A 6,347-nucleotide genomic window follows, 5' to 3' on the forward strand; every position below is an offset into this window, starting at 1 on the left:
CTCAAACCCCACAGCAGAGACACTCAGTTTACAAAGGAACCTAGGGTGTTTCTCCAAAAGGCTCCACAGAGGGTGTTTTCTATGTTCATTGGGCAGTAAGTTGGGGGCATAAATAATGACAAGTTATAACGGGGCTTAATTATCCCTTTTACTAAAAGTGCAGAATCATTCTAATTTATTGTTGCCATGTCTCAACTCCTTTGTTTTACTTTTACTGTGTTATCAAGTAAGCCATTCCTCACATTACTAGAATAATTGCTTGGAGTTCTATGAGTGACTGCATTTTGTGTTGTTCAAATCCACAAGTGGGGTGATTTTACCTTTCTGAAATATTGGCCACGCGTTCAAAGCCAGCAAGTTACTCCTTGTTCTGCAAGATGCTGAGAGAAAGTATGTGGAAAAAGGGGGGGAAAAAGGCACATTTAAGAAACAGATGATGGTGATATAGAACTGCTTCTAAGAGGGTTGCCACTGTCACAGCATTCTGTCCCCAAGTCTAAATCACTTCAAAAGCACTACATTTGGGGAAGGGGGGATTTCTCAGTTCTCTGCTGGGTCCTAATGAATGTATTGGAAATCCAGGCAGGCACTGTCCCTGGGCTCTGCAACTAACCTCAGCTCAGCTCAGTGATGGCACATTATTTCTCAACATGCGCATAAAGCAAGTAAGTGCACCTGACATAGGAACATGGAATGCTCAAGAGAAAAATCTTTTCCCCAAGGGGACCCTGGCCAAACTCCAGGAAGTGGGGAACACACAACAGGTACTTCCAACTCAGAGATCAAGGCCCCTATGTCGAGATGGCAAGGGGGTCTTGTGGTGCTCCTCTGGGCGAGTCCTGAGGCTAGTCGCTCAACGCGGGCAAGGAGTACTGGCCCTGGCGGAGAGCACGCGGCGCTGCATGCGGGAAACGCGGGCGGCTGCTCCAGCTGCCCCTCAGTCCCAAGTCAGGACTCCCCCCACACACACACCCCGCGCCCCCCAAAAGAAACAATGCTTCCACGATCCCCGGGCACCCACGACGCTTCGCAAGTGCAGGTGGGCGCGGGGGTGGCACTGCGGAGCCGCAACCTCGGCCACGCGGGTGCGGGCAGCGCGGCTAGGGCGGCCTCTATCCGGATCCGCAGCAGTGCACAGGGCACCTCCAGCCCTCCGGCCCTCAGCGGCTCCAGTCCGGGGTCCGAGCCCTGCACCCCGCCAGGTAGCACCTTCCTGCTTGACTACCAGCGAGCTCTGCTGCTGCTGCTCCAAGGACCCCAGCATCAAGCACCCCCCTTCCTGGGCATGCGCCCACCCGCGAATCGAGCCGGGTCTTTTCTCGCGTCAAAACCTGGGACAGTAAAGAGGGCCTCCCGGGGGCTGGCTCCCCCCCCCCCAGCCCTTGACTCCAGTGAGGGCGGCAGAGGGGGGGGGGGTCCCCACGCCCCAAATTCCTACCGGTTGGCCAGTGGGCGCTGCGCCCAGGGGCCCCCAGTCTGCAGGGCTGCAGCGCCCAGGACGCCCCTGCCCTCCAGCGCGGACTGCAACCCCACATTCACGGGGGGCAAAGTTTGCACACCCTGCAGCTCTCCGCCTCCCCTTCGCTGCCACGCAGCACGCAGTTCCCGCGCCCGGAGAAGAGGGTGCGGTCCGTGCTGGGACCGCCCACCAAGCCCAGTACCTGCTGACCCCGCCACCCCCGGCTCACTCTGCGCGCAGATCCCGGGAGGCGAGCCGTCGGCGAGGGTGCATCGTCCCGCTCTGCCGCCGCCCGCTCGCGCCCCGCTGCCGGAGGCCAGTGCAGCGGCGTCACCGCCCCATGCCGCCACCGCTAACTTGCCGGGTGCTCCCGGGCCCCGCGACTCCCGCGCTTCCCCGCGCTCCCCCGCCGCCCTGCGGCTCCGCTCTGCGCCGCGCCCGAGGCCGCGCGCTGCCCCGCCGCAGAGCCCCGCGCCCCGGCGCACTCGCGCGATCGCTCACCTCTCCTGAGCGCCACATGTCTGTCGTCTCGGGGTTGGGGAGATGCTCGTCTGCAGAGGCTCCGGTAGAGGTCGCCACACTCTCATCAAATGCGCCCTCAGGTCGGCTCCGCGCAGAGGGGGTGGGGGTGCTCAGGACCCAAGGCTTGGCCTGGTTGGGGATAGGCCGGATTTCTGCTGAAGTTTCTCAATGCCTCCAGCATCACAGACACAGGTTCCCCTTCCCAGACCAGGGTGCAGGTGCAGTGGCAATGGCAGTGGTCAGCAATCGAGAGGCCATTGCTTAGAGAACTTTCCTCTTCTCTGGGACCATTGGCATGCTCCTAGCCTTGTCCTCTTGTCTTCAACTAGAAGAGAGGAGTCTGCCTACATCGTTTGTCATTAGGAAGAATCTTGTGATCCTTCCTTTTTCTTTTGTTAAAAAAAATAAATAAATAGGGGGCTGGGAGGTGGCACGCCTACTTGAGCGCACAAATCACAATGCTCAAGGACCCAGATTCAAGCCCCCTGAAGGGGGGAAATTCTTCACAAATGGTGAAGTAGGGTTGCAGGTGTCTCTTTCTGTCTCTCTCCCTCTCTATCTCCCCCTCCTCTCAATTTCAGGCTGTCTCTATTAAATAAAGGTAACTTAAAAATTAAAAATAGTAAAAAAAAAAAAAAAAAAGCTTGGGGAGATAGCATATTGGTTATGCAAAAGACTCCAGCCTGAGGTCCCAAATTCAATCCCCAGCACCACCATAAACTGGAGCTGAGAAGTACTCCCGTGCCTGTCTGTATGTCTCTCTCATTAAGATAAAATAAATTAATAAAAATATTAAAATATGCGTGTATTTATCCTTTTTGTTTTAGAGAGATAGAGACTGAAGGAGGCCAGGGCACTGCTCAATTCTGGTTTAAGGTGTTGTGGGAGACTGAATTTGGGACTTTGGAGCCTCAAGCGGGGTAGTCCTTTTGCATAACCATTATACAGTCTCTCCCCCTACTTCTTTCTTTTTTTATTCAAATCTGTAGTTTACAGCTGCAGAAGTAACTCTGGAATAGATGACAGCTGAAGCCTTAACCCTCCATTTTATGACACTAACACTGAGTATCGGGGTTGAGGATCCAGAGCTTCCCCCAGAAGCCCGAGGAGTGCGTACAGTACCCATCACCCTGTGTCGGTTCTGTATTAGGAGTATGTGTGGCTGTGTCAGTATGCAGAGTATGAGGATGACACTAATGGCAATTGGGCAAACAAACACAGGCTCTTTCAAGGGGCACCAGAAAGATGGCCGCAAATCCATGTATATTCCTGGATTTTTAAGTTTGGGACATCTTTTCCCTCAGGAGACATATGCCTTTTGATAAAAAGAATACTTAGTGAAAACAGCCAATCATAAAAACAAAGCCTCCTAAACATGAAAACAAAGCCTCCATAAACACACTGAGGGTTACATAATCATTCCTCACCTGTTCTGTATTTTCATAGATTACAATTACTATTTATTTAGTTTATTTTTTAAACTAGAACACTGTTTGAGCTCTGGCTATTAGTAGTGTCTAGGACTGAACCTGCAACCTCTCCAGTGCAAGCCATTTGTGCTATCCATGCACAGCTCCCTGATCTTCACTGTCACTTCTAATAGAATAGTTGTAGGGTTAAAGGCAAAATCCTCTTTCCCTCCCTTTCTCCCTCTCTCCCTCCCTTCCTTCCCTTTCTTCTTTCCTTCTATTCTTCCTTTCTTATTCCAAAGCACTGCTCAACTCTGGTTTGGGGTGGTTGGGGGATCGAACTTGAAACTTTGGTCCTTAGGCAGGAGAGTCTCTTTGCATAACCATTATGCTTCCTTTCCCACCCTAAAGGCAAATTTCTAACAACTCTCTAGAAAGACTCTTTAATTTTTTAGTTATTGAAGTCTTTCTTCTTCTGTCATGTCTAATACATGTACTTCAAGTTGAAACTACCTGCTGATAATTTTGCATACTCCCAAAACTAAGATTTTTCAAATATGAGAAGAGATAAATCTGTTTGAGTAAGGAGACAAAATGTAGATGTTGTAAATATAAAATGTTACTATGAATATACATTTAGCCACAGTATTAAGTAACTCTTAACCTAGTGGTTCACTATAAAATATAAATTAGTTAAAATACTCATTTGAAAGGCTTTCTACCTCTCCTTCTAGAATTGACCAATTGAACACATTGCCCCCCACACACACTTTTTAAAAGGTAAAGACAGGCAGGAAGACTGTAAGAGACCACAGGTACTGCTCTGTTTTTTTTCATTTCACAATGAAATAGTGACAAGATATACACTAAAATAAGGATGCCAGATCACCAAAATTGTTTATATTAAAAAGCAGTTTGAGTGGATTTAATGTAGTATTCACCTACTAGAAGTTAAAATTCTAGGTTTAAAAGTGCCAGTGAGAAAGAGCTATATTCCTCTCATATGGACAATAATAACAAAGCATGGAGCCATTCAAAGAATTCAGATCATGTGAATTTTTTACACACTATGATGCAAAGACATGTGTTATTAAAAACAAACAAACAACATTACCAAAAGACAAGCAGTCCAGGGATTATTTTTGGGCTAGTTAGGGTTATGGGACATTAATTCTCAACAGCAATATCTTTTCAAAGTGTTATTAGCAAATGGTAAAATAACTGCTGTATTTAATGAATTATTTCACAAATCCCCATGTTTTGGGTAGATTTTCTACTGTTTAAAATTCAATTCATATTATTAAACCTTTGAGAATTACCTTAAACATGATCCATTCTTTAATATCATGCTTAAGTACATGTCTTAAATGCCTACCTCCTCCCTGTAAGAAATGGTGATCTAAGGGCCTAGTGGTGGCTTATCTGGTGTAATGCAAATATTGCCACCATCAGGGACCCAGGTTCAAGTTCCTAGTACCCACCAGCAGGTTGGAAACTTCATGAGCTGAGGAGCAATGCTGCAGATATTTCTGTCTTCTACATCTCACTTTCTATCAATAATAATAATAATAATAATAATAATAATAAGCTGCTGGGAAATATAGACTAATACAGGCACCAAAACCAGAGATAACTACAGTGGCAAAAACAAACAATCCAAAAAAAAAATTTTGTGACCTAGTTCCTCCTCCTAGTATCTATGAATTTGTAGAAGATACCCAAGTCAGCTGCACCTAAGAGAATAGTGAAACAGTAATAATGTGTCAGAGACTCCTATAAGTTTACACTTTAGAAGAATATTCATTACCATTTCGATAATGTCTATTTTAATATGAATTGTAATGGCTGCCTTGAGAAATAACAGTCTATCAGCTGAATTCCTATTTGTTTCCTTTTTTTTTTTTTTTTTTTTACTGAATGAACAGCAGGTAAAGATGTTATATTTCTTTGTGGGCAGTAGAGGGCTCCCCAGTTCTACATAACTTTAGTGTTGTCTAGACTGGATGAAAGATGGGTTTCAGTGGGAGAGCCTAAAATAGTTGGGTTTGAGGAAGTTTGGCAAGGATCCACTTGCCCAGAGACCACCAATTTTCTGTCTTACCTGGAACAGAGGCAAAGAAAAGAGGCTGTGTTTGTGTGGATGATGTAATGAGATGGCTAAACCATGAGAAGCAGTGTGGTCAATAGAAAACAGTGCTTGAGAAGCTGAATAAAACATGTCCAAAGCTGAAAACTCAATCTTACATAGTAAACGCATTCATAGGACTGTGCATAATTATATATTTATGGAGAACCAAATGCAGGGTAAAGACAACAAGAAAGACAGTAAGACAGGCAGGCAAAGTCAAGTTCAACAACATGGAAATATGGGTTTAGGAAGTTAACTTTGTCCTGTAAGCAAGAAGGAACAGTTTCACTGCTCATGGAAAGAAGATGCTTCTAGAAAAGGTTAATTCCAGCTATTTCATAATAATAATAGTAATAATAATAATATTGTGTTGAGAGGAGCAAATCCTTTCTGAAAATATGATCAGCTTATGGTGGAAATTGAGTAAGTGCCAGGATTACTTCATTAATGGAATGATAAACTCATTTGGTCACATGTATTCAAAACAGAGCTGAGTGCTTTGTCCAAACTGAAACTGAAGGGTATTATTCCGCTAAGGAAACTAAAAGGTCAAGAAAAATCAAGTCTGACTTGAAGACAGGAGAAAATTCCTAGGAAATGATGCCAACTGATTTGGATTTTTAAAATAGAAATGTCATAAAAGGTGAAAAAAAAAACACCCAAAACAAAACAAAACAAAACAAAAAACAAAAAAACAGAAATCCAGAGGTATGGTATAGACTGCACTAAGTGATAAATATTCACAGAAAAGCACTCTGTGTATTTTTAATTCATCAGTTATTCCATCTTTTATTATCATTTTATTTCCTGTTTCATTTTGTTTTGTACT

General features: G+C 45.3%; 1 protein-coding gene across 1 annotated transcript in view; it reads right to left on the reverse strand.

The window, feature by feature from the left end:
* GABRA5 (gamma-aminobutyric acid type A receptor subunit alpha5) overlaps nt 1-1,878 on the reverse strand; it is a 111,130-nt gene extending 109,252 nt beyond the window's left edge. The window contains exons 1-2 of the mRNA XM_007526463.3: nt 1,689-1,878; nt 321-380 (exon numbers count right to left, since the gene is read on the reverse strand). The gene's annotated coding sequence lies outside the window, so the exon portion shown is untranslated. The remainder of the gene's footprint in view (nt 1-320; nt 381-1,688) is intronic.
* Between the last annotated feature and the right edge of the window lie 4,469 nt (nt 1,879-6,347).

The sequence above is a fragment of the Erinaceus europaeus genome, chromosome 20 (genome assembly GCF_950295315.1).
Source record: "Erinaceus europaeus chromosome 20, mEriEur2.1, whole genome shotgun sequence".
Lineage (NCBI taxonomy): Eukaryota > Metazoa > Chordata > Mammalia > Eulipotyphla > Erinaceidae > Erinaceus > Erinaceus europaeus.